The sequence below is a fragment of the Gavia stellata genome, chromosome 28 (genome assembly GCF_030936135.1).
Source record: "Gavia stellata isolate bGavSte3 chromosome 28, bGavSte3.hap2, whole genome shotgun sequence".
In the NCBI taxonomy this organism is placed as follows: domain Eukaryota; kingdom Metazoa; phylum Chordata; class Aves; order Gaviiformes; family Gaviidae; genus Gavia; species Gavia stellata.
This window is the reverse complement of record NC_082621.1, coordinates 5147111-5169180: the sequence shown is the minus strand read 5'-3', so window position 1 is coordinate 5169180 and position 22070 is coordinate 5147111.

Below are 22070 nucleotides of genomic sequence, written 5' to 3'. Positions count from 1 at the left end.
CACTCACACCTCACTCTCCACCAGTGCACCCACGGACCTCAGCCCTGCGCTGCCCCCCACCCTGACCAAGGGCACGGCCCGGAGCTGGGGGGCACGGCCCTGGACCTGTTGCAGTCCCTGTCCCCCCCTGCCTTGGGCAGTCCCCCAGCTCCTGCAGCTTTGAGTGCCACCACTTGGCCCTGGGGGCTTTCTCTGCTCCTGCCTGGTCAGGTAGAGCCCACCTAAGGTGGGATGAAGTTTGCTGCCCCTCTGGGGCTCGGCTCAGCCTCTCTCTTTTCCTTTTACCCCCAGCTCTGTCTCTGAGACCCTCGGCTGTAGTTGACCCCTTCCCTTTTCTTGCTCTTTGCATCCTTTTTCTCCTTTTTTCCCCCCCTTTGCCCCTTGCTGCTCCATTTCCATCACCAGGGTAGTCATCCCGTGACCACTGACCCTGACCAGGCAGACACATCCCCCCTTCCCTCTTTGCCACCACCGCTTTCTGCCCAGGCAGGACACAAGCGCTCAGCCCCGTCCCCCAGTGACCTGCCCCAGCCAGCCCTGGGGTGGCAGGATGCCTGTCTGTGCCCAGTTCGACCAGTCTGGCTGCTCGTGGGGGGACCAGGACAAGAGCAGAGCTCTGCCTGCATTCTCCTGGCAAACTGCTTGCAGAAAATGTGTGGTGCTGCGGGGTGGTCCTGTCCCCCCAATGCGTGTTGGGTGCTGGACCGGGGTTGGACCACAGAGCATCCCTGGGTCTTGCTGTCTTGAGTTCATTTTTTAGGAGGAAGAAGCCGTGGAGGATGTGCTGTGATGGGGAGGGTGATGCTTACGCCATCCCGCAGATGGGATGCAAAGGAGGGTTTTTATCTTCTGGCATTCGATGAGGAGTAATAAAGTAGAAGTTTAGCAGATCTTCAGCTGAAGCCATAAGTGAAAATGGGCAGCCTGAGGCAGGTGGGGTCTTCCCACAGCTCCCAGCCCTGCTGCGCTGTAAGGGACCCCATGCTCCCATGGGGTAGCCTAAAGATCCTGCAGCCCCTCGGTTGGGGGGGGCTGCGTCCATCCAGATCTGACCTGATAAGCAGGGGTAGGAGCACGGCTATCTGGAGCATCTCTTGGCATGGGGATGTGGGTGCTGGCTCGGAGCTGGGGTGCGCAGGGCTCTCCGGAGGAGCCTGGGGCATCCCTCGGCACGGGGATGCGGGTACTGGCTCTGAACTGGGGTGCACAGGGCTCTCCGGAGGAGCCCGCTGAATCCCCAAACCGCCCTGTGTCTTGCCAGCTTGCCCTCTGTGGCCGCTGATCCCCTGTGCTGGGGATGTGGAGTTGGACTGGCACGTCTGGGCTTATTTTTGAGATTTTTTTCATCCCGTGATGCTGGGAGCAGGGTCATTCCTTCCTGGAGACTGGGACAAGCCGGGGCTGCTCCCCAAAGAGAGCAGGGACGCATGGTGTCTATGGGACAAGGTGGCTTCCCCAGGGGCAGGTTCCCAAAAGGGCTCCCAAAGGTACCGCTGACACCTGTGTCCCCATCAAGCCTCACTCCATGGGCACTAGATGGAGCAAATCACCAAAAAAGTGAATTTTCCTTTTAAATTCCATCTCCTGCATCCCAGTTGTTTGACTCAGTCCCGGTGGTGACCCATCGGCCTGGATGAAATGGGAATGAAATGACATTTTGGGGCAGTTGGTGCTGGGGATTGCCCTCACACGGGTTTCCAAACTGTCAGTCTCCCCCTCCCCGCCTGTGTGCTTCAACCACAGCCTTAAACCATCGTTAAAACACGTATCTTCCCTTCAGAAACACTGACGCTTCATTAAGCAGAACACAAAACCCTGCTCCCGTGGTGACTGCAGAGCTGCTACAACCCTTAATGAAATCCCACGAAAGGCTGAAATAGCGCTCCTGGGCAAGAGATTCTCCGTGGTGGCACAGGGCAGCGAGCGATGCTCGGGGACCGCGCTCCATGCCTAGGAGTTATTTGCCTGATGAGTCAATCTCTGGGCTGGCATCATAACCTTGGTGCAGATTTAGTTGCTGTCTGCCATCCCAGCAAGTTTGCCAGTGGTTTGGGGGAGGTTTCTAGGATTTTGGGGACAGTCTGGGTACTGTGTAGTCCCTGTCTGTTCACTGAAGGCACCAGGATGGGCAGTAACAGTGATGATGTCTTTCCCCTCCAGCGGCTTCACCGGAGTGTCCCAGGCACTGGGCACAGGCAAAACCTGTCTGAAGGTGATGGTGAAGCTTCTTTGCATCGTGGTTGTCACTGAAGACCTTCCCCTGAGCAGACATCCTACATATTAATGGGTCAAAAAAGGCTCCGTTCAGCCCTTTCCCTCTTACAGCCCTTAAGTCCTCAGCAGGACTTTGTCCCAGTCTCATTCCTGGTGGCTTCTCAGCTCAATGGGACAGCAGCGATGATGGGTGTTCGTTCCCATGGAGGACACACACAGCTCTGCCGTTCATCTGTGCAATCACCGAGATGATTTTCCTGCTTTGTTTCAGAGCGGGCTGTGCTGGGCACCGGTTCCCTTTCCCATAGGAAAACCATTCTCCAGGTGCAGAGCTGCTTTTCCTACTCGTAGATAGGAAAGAAATCTAAACCAGAGAATCCTCACCTTGTGGTTTTTTATTGTTGCTGAAATGTAAGAGATGCTCCTAAACCCAAATAAACTTCTGGAAATATGGTAGATAAACAAAAGGCTTAAGATGAAGAAATGCCAGCACAACAGCAATTTAATTTGCCTGCTGTGTGCTCTGCAATGCTGTCAGTAGGTGCAAGGCATCCTACTGCGATGCCGCAGGGCCCTTACAGAAGCGATGGGCTTTCAGGGAAAGAAGGCAAGGATTGTGAGGATTAGGGCTTTATTGCTTTTCCAGCTCTGTTTTTGTTCCTGTCGTCTTACCGTGAGCGCACCGAAATCCCCAGGGCTTGGGGACAAGCACGGCCAGCAGCCAGGACACCGAGTCCTCCTCCTGCCCGCGGTTTTCTGAATGACCTTCAGCAAGTTGCTTCTTTTCCCTTCTCCCCAATTTCCCCACCCCTCTTGCAGTGGGAAATGCTCCATCCCAACCCGCCTGGTCTGGCTGCTGCTGGCAGGAGATTTCCCTGGCACGGGGCAGAGGTTGCCAATAAATCCCGGCACCGGTTTCCCAGCAGGAAAGCAAAGCCAGGCTGTGTGGGAACATCTCCCCGGGGGTTTCCAGTCCCTGGTGGGTGCATCTTTGCAATCATTTTGTTGCCTGAGAGCTTTGGCAGCTTTATCACTGCCTCTCCGTTTCAGTCCATCTCCAGGGATCTGCAGGCGCTTGGGAAAAATCCTACTTTCCTTTTTCCCTTAATGCAGAAAGTCTGGAGCTCCCAGGAAGGCTGGGTACCACACCATCTCCTCCACTTACTCGGATGCTGTTTTTAATCTCCTCTCGTGATGTTTTCGGAGGTGTGGAGACCCCAACAATTACTTTGCTGGAGTTCCTCTTAAAGTTTTGAACTTTTCCAGCATCCCACCAGGTGCCAGATCATTAGCACGGGGTCAAGGCCCAGGGAATGGTGATTAAAGGACCTTCTCTTTGTCAGCTAGGAGCAAACGTGATTACGCTGGCTTTTTCCCTATTATGTGGCACAGGCTGATGCCTTATTAGCGAGATCCCGTTCGTCAGCATAGGTGGGGCTCGGTGCCCCTCTGGAAAGGCTGCCTCTTCTCAGCTGTCTGCACAGACCAGAGGGAACTTCTTCTCTGGATGAAAAGTCAGGAGCATCCTTTGCATATTTTTCAATTAAACCTCCCTTGCTGCAGGTCAGCACAGTCCCTGGAGGCAGATACAATTAACATATAAATTGCAAATCCGTGCTGGTGGCCAATTCATGCTTTGGGCATGGAAGGGAGATATTTAGCTTATCACAGTAACATTCCTGGGAGATGGAAAAATCTCCAGATGGACAGTCACGGGTGGCAGAGGGAGGCAGCAGGGACCAATATTGTTTGATGAGCAGCCTTGACTGTGTCAAGGAAAGGCACAGAGTCCCTGGGCCAAGACGGCTGCAGAGATCTCCAAAAAAAGCTGTGCTCCTGAGGAAGGACCAAGGGGAACCACTAGAGAACCACCAACATAAACCTGGATTTTGCAGATTCCACCATTGTTAGGTTTTGTTTCTTGGGCGATTGCAGTAGTTGGTCTGGTGCAAGCTGTGGATGTGCTCTCCATGTGTTAAACTCCTTCCCAGGCACCAGCGGCTACCAAGAGCCCAGGAGAGCATTAAAACAAGTTATTGGAGATATTGCGATGGAGGTGACTTTGGTTCACGACTGATGCAGAAGCTTGGGTGGTAGGGACATTTGACAGCAGAAAGCTTGATATATTAAGCCCACTCCTACCACATGTGGGATGGCACCACCACCAGATATGACCCCTCAGTGCTTCATCCCACCAACAGCCTCCGGCTGTGACCACGTTGCACCTTGCAGATGTGTTGGATATGGGCCCACTCTGCCTCTTGGACATCCATCACCCCTTTGCTTCCAGGGCAGCGGTGGCCTCAGCCCACAAATCCATGGACAGCCCCCGGTTTTCCCTTTCTGGCAGGGTGACATTGCCTGAAATGATTTCCCCTCCCAACTGTAGGACCACTGGCTTCGTGGTGTCCCTCAACATTTCGGGGCTCCACAGCTTGAGCTGATCGCTGGTGGAAGTCTCCCAGCGGTGTGGACACTGGTCCTGGGGCGAGCAGATGCCAAGCTCAGAGGACAACACTCCCTTCACCTGAGCAGATGTGTTTCTCTTTTTGGAAGGAAATGATCTGCTTTTCATGCCATCCTCAGGCTGGCTGCTGCAAAATCTTCATCCAACCACGAGTCTTTGCAAGCCCACACCTACGCCAGTCTTATCGCAGCTCCATCTGGGTCCAACCTGTGACACAGCTCTGCTTGACACCTCACATAAGGCACACGATTAAGCTTTGAGTTATCAGCCAGATAACTCAGGTTTTAAATTATTTACCTGTGCAGGGAAGGTTTCCCTGTCAGGAGGAGTTAAAGCGATGGTGGGAAGACGGCTCCTGTTTAACCTTCTCTGAGCTGTAATGAGATTGAGTTTGTCATCTCACCGTACCGTTGTTGTTTGGTGGCTGTAAGCTTTCCGGCTGACTCTGGAGCCTGTCAAACTCCATCCACTGCTAAAAGGTTGTGTGGGGAGCTTGGGATGGCTTGCGCTGCTTGGGGGCTGGGGACAACATCTGTCGGTCCCCTCCATCCCCATGGGTCAGGTGGCAAAGGCTGGGCTTGAAGGGCAGATGAGTCGTGTGGCATTTGGTACCATGGAACAGAGCTGAGACAAATCCTGTGCTTTTCAGCTGAGCCAAGATGCTTTGAGGGGGAAGGGAGCAGCGGAACAATCAGCTTAAGACAGCCTGTTAATGCCAAAAATCCTGGAGGCACCATGCCAGGAAGCTGCACCCACGCTGGCAGGTGAGCTGGGTCTCCTGGCAAATCCCCGGCATTGCTTCCAGCCCCATTGCTTCCTCCCGTGCCTCTCCGGCAGTGTCGGACTGCCCCACCATGCCATTCTCACAGACGGTCACCCCAAGTCTTCCCTGCCTTCCCAGCTCTGGGGGACCTCCCTCACAATTCAAGGCACCTGGTATTTAAAAGCATTAAGCCTAATTTTTGTGTGGTTTTATCCCTTCACGGCTGTCAGGCATTAGGTCAGGATCGTGCTAAGGGTGTTGATCCCGGTGGAAAACCTTCTCCCCTCTTCCCCAAACCACTGAGGAGACCTTCGCATCAGCACCTCTCCAGGCTCAGCCCCTCCATAAACCCTCTGGGCTTGGGCACAAGAGGGCACTGAAACACTGCTGCGATCGGACCGTTCCTGAGCGCAGACAGAGCTGCTGGAGCCATAAAGTCCCTTCTGCACCTTCTCCCTGGTTCAGTAGGGTCACTGCGCATGGAGGGGCGAGCGGACACATCCAGAGGATGCTCCTGCCCTACGCCGTGGCGTGCATGTCCATGCTGTGCTCTTCCCCTTGAATTACATCGCCTTAAATGAGGGGAGCAAGAGCCGAGCGGAGCCAGCATCTCCTCCCGCGTAAGCAGACCTGTTATTTCTGGGGCTGGGACCAACAAGAGCAACCAACTCCCTTGAGGTTTGTGCTTGTTGGGGTCAAACACCCACTCTCTGCCTGCAAAAAAACCCAGCCCCTTCACCTGCTCAGGTGGAAATCACCAGTCGGCTGCGCTCTGCAAACCTGGGAGCGCTTAAATGATATTAATCTCATCAATGCAAATCATATTAGCTCTCCTAGAAACATTGGGCCTTTACCAATAGCAATGCTGACTATTCCATATAAATCAAATTTACCAGCCTATAAACATTAGTACATCCCACAGATATATTCACGCTCATAAAAAAACATCTATTGCTGCCTGACTATATTAGTGGAAATAAATTACAGAACTTTATCTCTCTGCCGTGATTATGGGCAAAACCACATAAAAGAAACACTTGGAAGATGCTTTTGCGTTGATTGTTACAGAAGTTGCCGATGCTGTTCAGCTTCTTCAAACCGCTATGAATTGCATATAATTAAGGGATTTGAAAACCTTCAATGACTAAATGATAAAAATGCCCCCTCTGCAAGCCCTGAAGCACCTGTGGGAGCAATTCTGTGCAGGTGAGGAGGATAAAACCAAATTAGTAAGCATCGCACTTTGTGGGGGGATGCAGGATAGATCCTTTTACACTGTTTTTTTCAGTGGTGGGTGAACAGGAGAAAGTGTCTGGTGGGGGGGGGGTGGTGGGGAAGAGTTTGTGCTATTTAGCTCCTCAAAAAGAAGACCATGAGGTGGCTTTATTCCAGCGTGAGCATCTCTGGACGAGCAAAACATCCAGTGGAATAAAGGTACAAGAGGGAAGTGGTGGCTGGGAGGGAACTGGATGAGAAATGAGGCTCGTGCTTCAAGCAGGCAGGGTGATTAACCATGTGAGAAAACCTCTTAGGGAAGAGGTGGGTTTTCCTGCAGAGACTGGATGGTTTGAGAGATGCTTCATTCCCACATGAATTATTGGGGAACTGGGGGAGATGAAGTGGCCTGGGTTGCTGAGAAGGTTGGTCTCGATGATCGAACATTGGATGTGCCTGTGAATCCGTGGCAGGAGGAATGAGGAGTAAGGTGGGGAATAGGAGACTTCAAAGCTGTGGGATGTGTCTGCAGGTTTCCCCGTGCTGGGGACCAGCCTTATCTTCCCCAGACCCTCCAGGGTACCCATGGGTCTCAAATCATCCTTCCCTCACCACACTATTGCCTTATTCTTCTTCCCTGCCCTGGGCATGATGCCCAGGCTAGTTTAATGTGCTGTGCAGTAGATGAGCTTGGGAACATCATCTCCTGAAGTGCTGGCCAACCTGTTGGCTTTCCTGCTGGTTTCCCACCCAGCAAAGTCACACTGGGGTACTACTGGTGGGTCCTGCGTCCATCTGTCCCTCCTGAGCAGGGAGGAGACTCCAAGCAGAGCTGATCTGCCTCTCCCATCTCATCTGCTTTATCTCTTCTTGAGTGCCCTCATTTATCAGCCTGGGTGATGGCATGGTGCCTGCTCCCAGCTGGCAAGGGTTAGGATAAGTCTCCCATTCTTCTGCACTTCTCTGCTCTTTTTATTGAGGTCTTCTCCTCCAGGTCTGTCTCAGGTACGTGGTACTCCTGTTACCATAGTAATGTGTCTCACCATCTCACGGTCTTCAGCGCACTTATCCTTGTAACGTCCCTGCGCAGGACAGGAGCACTATTGTCCTCACAATGCTTGCGATGGAGGGAGGCACTAGGATGAAAAGCTCAAGTGAGGCAGGGACCAAAAAGCCCCTGAAAGCCTCACAGGCCTGGTGTGGTCACCCAGGTGGTGGACAAATGTCCAGGGCAGAGGTGACCATCCCTGGCTGCTCATCTTCACCCTTGCTCAGTCCCATAGCAGGGTTTTTTGTCTGGCTCCACCACTGGTGGTGCTTACAGCCTTCCCTTCTCTCTGTGCTCAGTGACAAGAAGTGATTAAGGGGTTTAATAATTTGGATTTATTCTTTGCTTCTGTCCGAGGCTGCTCAAAGCACAATAAAGTGACTCCAGCATGCTTATGGCTTAGTACAAGTGTCTAGGGATGCTTCCCTTGGCAGCGCCTGCGTCGCTGTGTTGATATCTGCGAGGGCAGGATGCCTCCCCCGGGCACGTCTTTAGGTACCCAAGACGGGCACATCTTGGGCATGTGTAAAACCTTCACGGTGGTTTGCAGTGCATTTCGGATTTTTCCTTTGGGCAAAGTCAGATGCAAAAGAGATGCACGTGCCTGACAGCTGGGCTACGGAGCCTTTCGTACCTCGTAGGTTCTTCATTGACAGGGTTTGTGTTTAATGCGGGAGCCTGGCTCCAGCCCAGCCTTCTGGGGCCTCCTGTGATGTCTTAATGCTGTGTCTGCCCTTTGGCAAGGAAAGCATGGGAAGAAAAGTGTGGAAACCTGCACTGCCGCAGAGCAGAGCATGCGGAAGGGCAGGGAGGCTGGAGTGGGGGGGCTGGAGGGCAGTGGCCTTCCCTCTGGGGTGATGGGGAACTCAGCTTCCCAGCAAAAATAAGACTCCAGCACTCGTAACCAGGGGAAAAACTCCTCTGTGGCAATGGGATACGAAAGCAGTTGCATGATACTGCAGAGGGGCCAAGGTCACAGCTCAGGGAAGGGTCTCAAAGAGGTGCGAGCACTGCGTTACAGTGCCACATTGCACCTTCCATCAGCCCAGATTTGCCTGGATCTGCACCCAAATATGTTGTCAGCCTGCAAAAGCTGGCTTCTCTCTCAGCCGAATCCAGCTTTTCCCAGGATGAGATAAATCCTCCCCTAAAGTGTAGCAGGGGCAAATGCTGGTGTAGATGTGCTCTGGCAGCGTGCCCTTCGCTCCTGCTTATGTGTGGTCCACCAGACAAGCCCCTCTCGGTAAGCTGATGGAAATGGGATGCTGCTGTGTCCTTTATCCCTATGCCAACGCTCCCCCGGAGCAGCCAGGGCCCCGCCACATGCTTTAGTCTAGCACTGACTAATTACTGGAGTGGTTGTCAGCTTGGGTAGCTGGACAGAACCTAAATCCTTCTGTTGAATCTGGACTTCATGGGCAGATTGGAAAAAGCAGGAGGTAGCCACCATCGGGGGGTCCAACCCGCCTGTCAGCTCCCCTCTGCAGATGGGCACTGATTTTAATATCACATCAACTTTAATTGACTTATTGCTGGTCTTTGCAAATTGCCCTCTTAATGATCGTTACTACTACAGTGTGTGCAAATTACCCTGCTAATGACACTTACAGATGTACTAAAGGCCTTTGCTTATTCATATAGCCAAGCAGGAAATCATTTAAAGCCGAAAGGTCAGGAGCGAGAGTGGGATGGGAGAGCGTCATCTCCTTGGCAACTGCTCAGCTGGACCCCTTCTCCCCAGCATCCCACCAGCTGCTGCTCTGTCCTGCTGGACCTCTTCCTGGGCTCGGATGCAGGATACACTCTCCCTGTGGAGAGGGAGCAAAGCATGGACTTTCCTCCCAGGGAGTCCCGGCACAGAGATGCTCCTTGGAGCAACATGTGGAGAGGATGAGCCCGTTTTCTGCATTGTGAAAATTGCAAAGCTGAAATAGAAACCAAGGAAAGGGAATTTGATCTCTACCGACTTAATATTTTGCCAGGAAGGGGCTGTGGTAGGGGAGGATGCTTTCTGAGCCATCTGCGTTTCTTGTGGAGCCGAGACCCTTTGCAATCTTCTCCCGGTCCCGTCGCAGCAGCCAGGGCCCTGCGCCACGTCCTGCCCACCAGCAACGCAGCGGCTGCACGTGGAGCTCCTCGGTTGGGGGATGTAAATGGTTTTTGTGCCTCAGAAAAGGATAATGACTGTTTAATTGGACCCCTCCATGTTACCTGCACGTTAGCAGCTGGTTTGGCTCGTGACCAGAATCAAGGCCAACCTGGGCTCGTTGAAGCTGCTATTTCCATGTGAGGTCTGAGTGAAAGCACTTTTCTGGCTGACTCTGGTGCTTTGATGACTTGGGTTTATCACCTACCAACATGAATCACCTTTTAGAGCTGCAGCGGGTGATGTGATAAGCAAATAACTCGGCCACGACAGCTTAAAAAACCACCATCTGTTTTAAGCATCATGTCAGCATGCCAGCATTTTGGCAACGCTTGGGACGCGGGGGCACAAGGACAGCAGTATCTTGTCTCTGTCCACAGCATGGTCTGAGGGCTGGTGGAGATCCTACAGCTTTTGTGGAGATCGGTGGTTGAATAGAGAATAGGAACCTGAATTAATGCCTTGTCTAAGAGGAAGGCGGGCAGCGCTTGGCCATTAGATGTTGAGTTTGGAAGTAGCTGGTTGGCCGGCCAGCAAGGTGGTGGTCTCCTCTTCCTCTGGAGGATGTGGGGAGGAGCTGATATTACTGTGGGATGCACATTTAAGGGTCTGAGCACAGTAATGCATGAGAAATCAGGCTCTCTTATTTCCACTGTTCACAGAATATCTTGGTTCTCTCTTTTTTTTTTCTTTGCTATAAGTCTGGATTTTCTTATTATCTGCATAAAATGGTGATCCCTTTTTAAACATTGCTAGATGATATATGATGGCAATGAGTTTCAGAGGCCAAGTGTGTCATGCTGTTATGAGTTTTTCTAGTGAATTTTATTTAGCCATTTCAATCCCTCGTTCCTGCTATGGAGCTTCAGAAGAGCACCAGCCTTCCTATGGTGTGGGAAGAAATGCCGTGATGGGGCTACCCATCAGGAAGTCATGCTCAAGGTGGTCTTGAGCACTTCTTCATCCATTGACATGTCTTCAGCTACATCCAGCCTCAGCTTTAAAACATCCATAATTAATGCCTCTGCTAAAGACAAACAGTGTTCAGGAAGATTTATCATTTCTTCTCTTGTAATTACCTGTCAAAATTAAAATAATGGCCTTTTAGAAGGAACGGAGGGTTTTTTTCTTTAATTAATTAAGTATGCAGCTTGTCATGCAAAATCAAGGTCATCAAGATTGAGATGAAGATGACTGCCCCGCTAGCGCTGCTCTTCTCACAGCCCAGCACGTACCCTTGGGGGAAGAGTAGGGGGAGATATTTGAGGAGAGTGGAGAGGGTTTATTCAAGCATCTAACTCCTAGTGGCCCTTAATGAGCTGAAACTATGTTTTATATATACATTATTCCCTGTGCTGGAGGCCCATCAGCCTGTGCACCCTGGACAAGGATGCTTAGAGGAATCTGTCATGGACCGGTCTGTGCAGACACAGACCGAGACAAGGTTTGCTACCCCCGAAATGTGGCAGAGACCTGCTGGCTTTGGAGCTCCTCTCCTGCCCATCTGCAAGAAGTGTTGTGAGACCTGGTGCCACCATCCAGCAGGCAAGTCCTCCCTTATAGGTGCGGAGCATTGACCTTCTGCCAGGAACAGGCAACCAGGCAGTGTCTCACATGTCAGACGTCCTAAGTGTCCCAGGAACCGCCTGGTTCAGCTGGTCTGACCATCCCTTGTCCCTGCTGCACGAGGGCTAGCTCCTCTTGGAGAAACAGGTAGCAAGCTCTGGATAGAACTGGGGTGTTGTGGAGGCATGGAACAATCTCCAAATGCAGATACTCCCAACGGAGCCCCATGGGGCCCGAGGGAAGAGGCACGATACTGTTAGCACAGGAAGGATGGGAATCTTGCTCCGTTTTCCTCCATCTCCATCCCTGCACCTGGTGGGAGGTGGACATCCCAGTTCCATCACCTTTGCTTTTTGGGTGTGTCCTAAAAGCAGGTCTCCATTTTTAGCAGCCTGTTGCTTTTTGATCTGGATCCCTGTGCTTTAAGATGCTCTTCTCGGGGAGCCAGCGAGCTGGCTGTGCAGGCTTATTTTCCTCTGATAACAGACTCTATTAGCATGAAGTATTGCTTTCAGTGCTTCAGTGAAAAATGTTAGCTTTCTTTGTGAGAGGTATCTATTGGGTTAGGATTACACTGCCCATAAATAACGGAGACAGGCTCAATTCCAGGCGCTTTCCCAGCCCATAATTGGAACACCATTATAAATTGTAAACATCTACTTCGTGCTATAAATGCACCTTTAAATGCATCAGAATGGGGAATGGCACGAAGTGGCTACCAGGAGAGCAGGGAGCAGAGAGTCCTCTGTCACTGGCCCCAGGTGATGGGGAAGGGGGCTGCGGACCAGCTCTATGGGGGTTTTGGGGCAGATTGTCAAAATGTGTGAGTTTTGCTCTGTTCATGGAGAAGCTCACAGAGATGGATGCTCTTGGTATTCCAGTACAGAGAGGCAATCCTGCTCCTGCATCTTGTCCTTGAAGCTTGGCTCTGGGCTTTGTCCCTGGCTCAGCTGCAACCGGAGTCACCCACTGCCTCTAGGCTTGGTCTCAGCATCCCCTTCCCCATCCCAGGCTGGGCACATCCGAAGCCTCTAGCAAGCACCAGGCTGGATGTGGAGGGTGTCTGCAGAAAATGTGGGCTTTTAACAGGAAAAGAAAATAAAAGAACTTCTGACAAACCAAGACTCTTGTAATTTGTTGTTGGATTTTTTTTTTTTTTTTTTGCTTTCTTTTCTGTACGTGTTTTCATCCTGCTGCAATGCCAACTTTCCATCAAAACAAAAAAAAGCCATTTGATTTAAATTTTCCAGCTGTCCCTGCCTTTCTTTTAAACTCTTCTCTGGAGGTATTTAAAGGGTGTGATAAGAGTCATGCAGAGGTGATGGGGGCAAACGGCTTGTTTCATCTCCCCTCACAATATGCAGTGACCTAAGACTGACATTTATTTTAATGTATTATTGAGCTAATGATTTGTATAGACAAGAGCCTTTTAGCCATCAATGTATTTGATTTCACCAGAAACCCATCTCTAAAGGAGCCAGTGACCTTCTGCTGGCTGCTGCAGTTCCAAAGATGCTCAAGGAGACGGTTTTTTGCATGGCAGTGGATGGAGGGACGCTATGTTACAGGCATGCAATAGTGCAGGAGAAGACCCAGGAGCCCAGGGTATGGGATCACGTCCCCAGGTGGGATATGGGACAGAAAACAGATGCACATCCATAGGAAACCAGCTTCCATGGCACACTTCCTAAAAGTGCTTGGGGCAAAGGCTGGTTGATGTCTCAAAAAAAAAAGAGGATCTGAAATAATTTCTTTGCAGTGCCCGATTATCTTCACAGGGAAAACACAAGCATTAAGGGGTGAGAAGAGCAGGGCAGGCAATGCTTATGGTCCCAACAAGAGGTACTCTCTCAGAGCAGGAGATGGGGAGGACGAGGCTACCAGATGTGATGGTGTGGAGGTAGCCGGTGGTTCGGGAAGTCCCCAAACCACTGACAGCCACAGGGTGACAGATGGAGTCAGGAAGAGGATCGCTGGGGACATCCTCCCTCGTCTCTTCTTCCCCAGGTAACTGCTGCCACGGACCAAGGGGACATGGGGGCTTTGGTCCCAGGCACAAAAGCAGCTCTGATGTCCTCTGACTCTTCATCCCTTCTTGGCCTGAGGACCATGTCAGAGCCTCGCTGCTGGCATCCGCATGGCTGCGCTGGGGAGCTGATGCCTGTTCCTGCAGAGGGGAGCAGTGGCAGAATTAATTAGCTAGCGAAGTCTGAGTGCTGGGCACTGCTCATTTGCTTCTACTTGTGTATTAGTATTGTTTATTAATTAGATAATATATACAAGTTCATATGAATCTCATTTCAAATCCCAGCAAATTTGCTGGGCAAATATTAATAGCTATAAACACCAAGAGGATAGCAGAACTGCGAGCAGCTCAGGTTTATTAAGAACAAATCATGCTAGACAAACTTAATTACATTTTTGATAGAATTGCTAAATTAGGGGATGAAGTGAAGGCGGTAGACATTCATATATCGTGATTTTTAGCAAAGCATTCAACTCAGCCAAGTGCGAATTGCTAGAAGATGTCATATAAACTGGCAGGGAGTTGACTGTTGTCATGGAAAGAGTGGGATCACTGCAGGACCGCGCTGTTGAAAGGGGATGGGTGCACTGCAGCCCACTGGCAGCTGCCTGTTTGTCCTGGTGCTGGGACACCTCGGTGAGCTGGGCTGTCCCGTGCCGTGGTGGCTTCTCCTTTGACTCACAAGTGGGTCACAAGCCCCCAGATGTGGTGTACCAGTGGGTGTGGGGCTGGTTGCATGGAGGAGGGGGTGCTGGGCACAGTGATGCTGGAGTGGGACGGAGCTGGAGGAAGGCAGAGCCATCCCAGCAGCTCCATCGTCTGCCACCCTAATTTGCCTTAAAACTGCAGAGCCTGATCTTGGGCCCTGCCCTAAGAGGGCCATGAGCAGGCTAAAAATGCAAGGGCTGTATTGCAGCTTGGTGGGTTGATGGCTGCAATGCTTGGCAGCTCCAGGACCTGCTGCAGCTCTCTGGAGTTTCTCTTCCTCAAGCACCATCAGTTGCAAGCAGGGGAAGATCTGGGTGGATATTAATAAGGATGCAGTGCCTTGTTGGCAGCAGACTTGTTTGTCTATTCACCCCTGCATGGGCAGCTTGCTGCAGTCCGAGATCAGCACGTGGTCGAGCCCCACCATCAGCGGGAGAGATTTTCACTTAATACAGCCACTGGGACTGCTAATGCTGCTATGGGGGATAACGCTGTAATGCTAATATCGATATAACTCCGTGAGAGCTCCACCAGCACGACTGTTACAAAGAGAATAAGAGATACCGCAATAAGCTCTCACCCTTATTAAGACTGTAATCCCAGCTCTGTTTTTTTTTTTCCCTTTTCTTCCCAGTAATTGGTTTGAACATTGATGGAATAAATCATCAGCTTTATATGTTGATTTTCCACTGCTTCAAGCTCATCTCAGGTCACTTATGTTGAAGCGAAGCAGAAAACAGGACACTGGGAGGGCTCACAGCAATAGGGTTACATAGGCAAGTTGGGATGATGTCAGAGGGGGTCTTTCTCAATGAGATGGTATAACTGGGGCTCTCCCATCTCCTGCCCACCTCTCTCGCCTCTTCCTACCTACATCGAAGCACCCCTGCCCTGGTTTCAGTGTTGTACACCCAGGTGGGACTGCCAGCGGAGCAGCAGATGGGGACAAGCCACCAAATCTGCACCATGGGGGCAAGAGCATCGTCTTTCCGCAGCACCATGCTTTTGGGATATTTCCATGCCAGCAGAAGTCTTGCAAAAGGTATCGCTTTGCACGGCCTGGATCAGATGAAAAGGGAAAAAGCTGTTTCCCTGCAGTCAGACCATGCTTTGGGAAGAAGAACGTTGCCACCAGCTTCACCAGGAGCATGGTGACAGCAACATCCCTTCCTTACTTCAGCAGCTACCCCAAGATGCTGCAAGCTTGGAAACCATCCTTGGGGGTTATTGAATGCTCCTTGATGTGCCCTCGCTGTTTTATCGTAGGCACATCAGCTTCATTAGAAAGCTGCCATCTGCACTTGTCTTGTTCAGTGTGATTTGCTTTGTTCCCAGCCAGGAGACGCATTTGATCACCTGGAGTGGCGGTTCCCTCGGATCAATAGACGTGTGTGCTTTAGCAGCGCTTTCCTTAAAAAGACAGATCGGTCTGAGAGGGAATAAAAGCTTGGCATGCTGCATGGGGAGGCTTTTCCTGGGATTTGCATGTTTATGCTGTATTACTGAGGCCATGAGCTGGGTGCCTTTGAAAAAACGTTTAATTTCCAGGAATGGAAATGCAGTCATTGAATTTTTTTTTTTTCCTTCTCTGCCAAGAGAAGGGAATAGCATTGGTGCTTGGGAACGAGCATAGCCCCCACCCACCGTGGGCTGCAGGACCGGCTCCATCCCAGCTCTCTCGGGGTTGCTCCACTCCCACAGTTCTTGATCCCACAGCCATGCAGAGATTGGGACCTCAGACCCCCAGATCAGGACACATACTTGAAAAGCATGAGATTTTCAAAAGGGGCTGTCTTTTTTATTCCTTCAGTAGATCTAAGCCTCTGAGTCCTGTTTCAAGGTTTTGGTTTTTTTTTTTCTCTGACTCCAGGAAAGCTGGGAACCTGCTTAAAGTAAAAATGAGTGCTGATGTTCCCATGAAATGAGGAGCTCCTGGAACCCGGGGTTTCAAGAAACAACCTTGTCCTGAGACTGGTGTCAAAGCTGTGAACCAGCAGCCTCGTGGGAGGGATGGGTTCAGCGCCAGTGCCAGGCCACAGGCATTTGGTGAGGTTTTCTCTCCTTAGTGGCACAATTAAATAGAATTACTACCATGGGACTTTCTGAAACATGTCACTGCTCTCCTCCCATTATCACCAGGATCCCAAGCAAGCCAGTGGGTGCTCTGGAAATGGGGCAAAATCACGAGCTTTTGGTGCAACCTCATATAGGTTTTTCCCTCCCTTCCTTCTCCAGAATACCTTGGTTTTGTTTGTTATGATGATTTTGTCCATCCTCAAACATGGTCATGCCTAAACATCTTTAGCTCACCTCTGCTCTTGCTTTTTATATCTTAGGATACATGAATTGGTTCATTTCTGATTTACATTTGGGTGTTATTAGTCCTCGGCTGTTTACAGGGTCAAACTCTGGGTTAAGAGACGGGTTAAACAGATGCAAAAGGCACAGGCTTTTCCCAGCTCAGTGTGCTCCGGCCAAAGCCACCAACACCTCTCGTGCTGTCCTGGAAGAAGCAATCTTGCCTTGCACAGCTGAATTTCACAGAATCATTAAGGTTGGAAAAGACCTGTAAGATCATCAAGTCCAACCACCAACACAACCCCACCATGCCCACTAAACCATGTCCCGCAGTGCCACGTCCACACGTTCCTTGAACACCTCCAGGGATGGTGACTCCACCACCTCCCTGGGCAGCCTCTTCCAGTGCTTCACCACTCTCTCAGGAAAGACATTTTTCCTAATATCCAGCCTGAACCTCCCCTGGCACAACTTGAGGCCATTCCCTCTCGTGCTGTCACTTGTCACTTGGGAGAAGAGACCAACACCCACCTCCCCACAACCCCCTTTCAGGTAGTTGTAGAGAGCGATGAGGTCTCCCCTCAGCCTCCTCTTCTCCAGACTGAACAACCCCAGCTCCCTCAGCCGCTCCTCATCAGACTTGTGCTCCAGACCCCTCACCAGCTCCGTCGCCCTTCTCTGGACACGCTCCAGCACCTCAATGTCCTTCTTGGAGTGAGGGGCCCAAAACTGAACACAGCATTCGAGGTGCGGCCTCACCAGAGCCGAGTACAGGGGCACGATCACCTCCCTGCTCCTGCTGGCCACACCATTTCTGATACAAGCCAGGATGCCACTGGCCTTCTTGGCCACCTGGGCACACTGCTGGCTCATATTCAGCCAGCCGTCAACCAACACCCCCAGGTCCTTTTCCACCGGGCAGCTTTCCAGCCACTCCTCCCCAAGCCTGTAGCGTTGCACGGGGTTGTTGTGACCCAAGTGCAGGACCCGGCACTTGGCCTTGTTGAACCTCACACAATTGGCCTCGGCCTTCTGACCCTCCAGCAGATCAACACTCCCGCCCAACTTGGTGTCGTCTGCAAACTTACTGAGGGAGCACTCAATCCCCTCATCCAGATCATCGATAAATATATTAAACAACACCAGTCCCAATACTGAGCCCTGGGGGACTCCGCTTGTGACCGGCCGCCAACTGGATTTCACCCCATTCACCACGACTCTCTGGGCTCGGCCATCCAGCCAGTTTTTTACCCAGCGAAGAGTGCACCTGTCTAAGCCACGAGTCGCCAGCTTCTCCAGGAGAATGCTGTGGGGAACAGTGTCGAAGGCTTTACTGAAGTCCAGGCAGACAACATCAACAGCCTTCCCCTCATCCCCTAGGCGGGTCACCTGGTCATAGAAGGAGATCAGGTTGGTCAAGCAGGACCTCCCCTTCATGAACCCGTGCTGGCTGGGCCTGATCCCTTCGTTGTCCTGCACGTGCCCTGTGAGAGCCCTCAGGATGAACCTCTCCATAATCTTCCCCGGCACCGAGGTCAGGCTGACAGGCCTGTAGTTCCCTGGATCCTCCTTCCGGCCCTTCTTGTAGATGGGTGTCATGTTGGCAAGCCTCCAGTCATCCGGGACCTCCCCCGTTAACCAGGACTGTTGATAAATGATGGAGAGCGGCTTGGCAAGCTCCTCCACCAGCTCCCTCAGCACCCTTGGGTGGATGCCATCAGGCCCCATAGACTTGTGGGTGTCCAGGTGGCATAGCAGGTCGTTAACTGCTTCCTCCTGGATAACAGGGAGTTTCTCTTGCTCTCCATCCTTGTCTTCCAGCTCAGGGAGCTGAATACCCTGAGGATACCTGGTCTGGCTATTAAACACTGAGGCAAAGAAGGCATTAAGTACCTCAGCCTTTTCCTCATCCTTCGTGACAATGTTCCCTGCACCGCCACCGCCCCCCCATCCACTAAAGGATGGAGATTTTCCTTGGCTCTCTTTTTGTTGTTAATGTATTTGTAAAAACAGTTTTTGTTATCCCTTATGCCCGTGGCCAGGTTGAGCTCTAGCTGGGCTTTTGCCTTTCTAATTCCCTCTCTGCATGACCTAACGAGGTCCTTGTACTCTTCTTCAGCTGCCTGCCCCTTCTTCCAAAGGTGAAAAACTCTCCTTTTTGTCCCGAGTCCCAGCAAAAGCTCTTTGTTCAGCCAGGCTGGTCGTCTTCCCCACCGGCTCTTCTTATGGCACATGGGGACTGTCTGCTCCTCCGCCTTTAAGATTTCCTTCTTGAAGAAGGTCCAGCCTTCCTGGGCCCCTTTGCCCTTCAGGACCGTCTCCCAGGGGACCCTCTCCACCAGTGTCCTGAGCAGGCTGAAATCTGCCCTCCAGAAGTCCGTTGTAGTGGTTTTGCTGACCCCCCTCCTTACTTGGCCAAGAATTAAGAATTCTATCATTTCATGGTCGCTAAGCCCAGATGGCCTTCGACCATCACTTCTCCCACCAGACCCTCTCTGTTTGTAACAACAGGTCAAGCAGGGCACCTCCCCTGGTACGCTCCCTTACCAGCTCTGTCAGGAAGTACACTAGTACACTTTAGTTACTAGTACACTAGTTACCAAAGGACAAACTCTTTGCAAAGCAGGGGTTTAAGCCTCTGAAGACCTGAGAGCAGCTGCTTGCAGAATAAATGGGTATAAAGCAGGTCGTGAGATACCTGCGCCTTTGAGGAGACAAAAGGATTTATGGTGAGGGGCTTTGCAATGTGACGGCGGAGAGCTGGGTAGATCTGTGCCACCTGCCTGTGCAGCAGTTAGATTTCGCTCTGCTGCTCCTTTTTTTGTACCTGAATGTAACCCAGGTAAAATTGATTCAATGCCTGGAGCTTTATAACGAAAATTAATGTCTTCAGCGCATAGCTGTTTTCTTCAGGGTGCATGCAAACAACCAACCAAAAAACTGTAGTGTGGTGTAAAATCAGGGTTGTATATGCTTTGAATGCTAATGTTATTTAAATTGTCTTGATTTATGAAGTGTTTCTTTATTGAATTTCCCTGATATTCATCATGATTACTGCAACTTTGCTGGATGAAGTTAATCCAAAAAATGAGACATATAGCTGGACATCGCTTTTTTTGCACACTGAGATATCATGGGCCAGTCACAGCATGGCTTTGCAGAGATGGGATTGCAGAGATGGGATCACAGCTCTATCTTCTGATGGTTTCACGCACGTCCTTCAGGGATGGACATTTCTGTTCCCAGAGATATCAGAAGGAAATTTTATTGCGTTATCTATCAGCTTTTGGATCTACCACCTGATCAGGGAGCAAGGGAAGACCATAACCTCTGTGTCTTGAGCGGCATCAGCCGCAACATCACATCTGGCCACAGCTGGAGTCAGCACACCACAGTCCAGATATTCCCATGGAGGAAACACCATCAACACAGAGAACCACAGCAGTGGCAGGAAGGAAAGCTGAAGGCACCATCGGAGATGCCTCTATGACTGCAGGACCATCCCCTGGATGTAGAGTGCCTTCAGAGTAGCTCAGTCAAACAGCAGTTTGATTGCTTTGCACCACCAACTAAGGAAAGGAGTTTGCAAAATGTTTTAGGACCATTTGGGCTTGAAAAGCATTATATAAATGAAAATGAATTGCTAATCCCCTGAACGCCTCCAAAGGGCTCTCGTAAGTGCTGGCAGATTTGTATAGATCCAGCTGGAGAGGTTTAACCTCAGGAGTCATTTTATGCAGCAAAACTGATTAATTTCTCAGCAAAACCAGATAATTGCGTGAAAACTCCCCAGTGACTGAGTTTCCATCCACAATAAACTCTGTTTGATAAAATGCATAATAATGAAACTAATCTGTGACCCGAGTCAGCCCTTCTGAGGAATTCGTGCCTCACATGAGGATGTGAAGATGCTCACTGGGATGAGAAAACAATAAAAAATGAACCGACCTTTAGCACAGAGGTCTGGTAGGTAGGTCGTAACAGAAAAGTAACAATTTTGTTTGGAAGACAACAGAAAACAATTAAACTTTGGATTTACTAGAACACAAAGCTACTCCTCTTAAGCCAGCACTAAATTGCTGTAGGATCAGGGTTTGTCCCCACACTGCACATCTTCAGGACCATTGCAGCCCTTCAAAGGTTTCCCTGGGGGAACCTGGGTTTACCAGCTCCCTGTTGCAGCAGGTTAAGAGCCTGGGCTTGGTTTTCTCTTCCTTTTCCTCTTGTCTCTGTGCGGAGGTGCAATCCAGGGCTAAAACCTGTCCATGAACGAGGACAGTCTCTTATGGTGACCGGTCCCTAGAGCTGGCCATTAGCTGGCTCTTCAGAAGGGAACACAACAAGCAGTAACAGCCAAGACTTTGCTAATGCTCTGGATTTCCCAACAGCCTTATTGAACGGGCTTTCCAGAGGATCAAACCTGCCCGTTGTGGTGAATTTGTCACTACAGGGGTGGAGACATGCCTGATTCCCCTCGGGGCACCAAACAGCGCGCTGGGGGTGATGCATCTGCCCCTGGTTTTCTGCTGATGGTGCTGCCTGTGCTGTTTCTAGACCACTTGTGGGGTAACAGGGTATAGATGTTTTGGGGCTGGCTGCGTATGGATGTTTTGGGGCTGGTTGGGGCAGGCAGAGCAGAAGGAGAGGAGGAAAAGCTGGTCCTGCTCCAGAGAAGATCAGGGGACAGCGTGTGAGCTGGGGCTGGGAGGACATCGCGGTCTTGGCTCATGAGAGAAGGGCTTGGAGAATCCTGTGGAGGGTACCAGGACTCAGCAGGCTTTACTCTAGAGGTAATCATTGTTAGCTCTGGCAATTACTTGTTAATTGGTGGGGGCTAAAGGGAGAAAACCTATGAAACAGCCCTTCACACACCTGTGCTGAACCAAGCATGGACCAGCTCAGCCTTCAAAGCCAGCAGGGATCTAGTCCACAAGCTGGGGAGGCTGGGTGGGGGGAGGTTTGAGCATTTATTTCTCTACATTTATTATTATCAGTTGGGAACACATTTCACAGGGTCTCTCCTGTCTTTCACACTTCCTCAGCCAAGTCCCTTTAAAGTTAACAAGCTCACCACCACGGCAGCAAGGTGAAAACAGCAGGGAAAGGGGGAGGTTGAGCACATCAATATTATTCCTCCATCCTTGCCTTGAAGGTCGGGATGGGAGCGATGGGAACGCCAGTGGAGGGTTTGTCAGTACACGGGAACCAGCTGCTCTCCTCCTCTTGCTTATGAGTGTCCTAACCTCACCAGTGGGGACCAGTGCCCTGCAGGAAAGGACAGCTGAAACATCAGTCACAGCCTGCTGGGAGCAGGGCAGGATTGTGCCCTCTCCTGTCTCTTCTGCTGGAGATAAAGAGGCAGCAGAAAGCTGCCACGAGCATCCTTGCAGCAGGGAAGGGAAGGCTGCATTAACGGTGCGAGGGCGTCAGGCTGCTGAGAGGCTGCACAGCCGCGGTCAGCTGGGCTGCAATTTAAAGATGTTTGCACTGAGTAAAATGCTCTGAAGGAACATTTCTCCTTTATCACATGCATGCACACATGTGCACATGTTTCTTTCTACTTCCCCTACGTTGGCCAGCCCTGCATGCTGTAAGTGAGGTTCATCTAACCTACCTTTT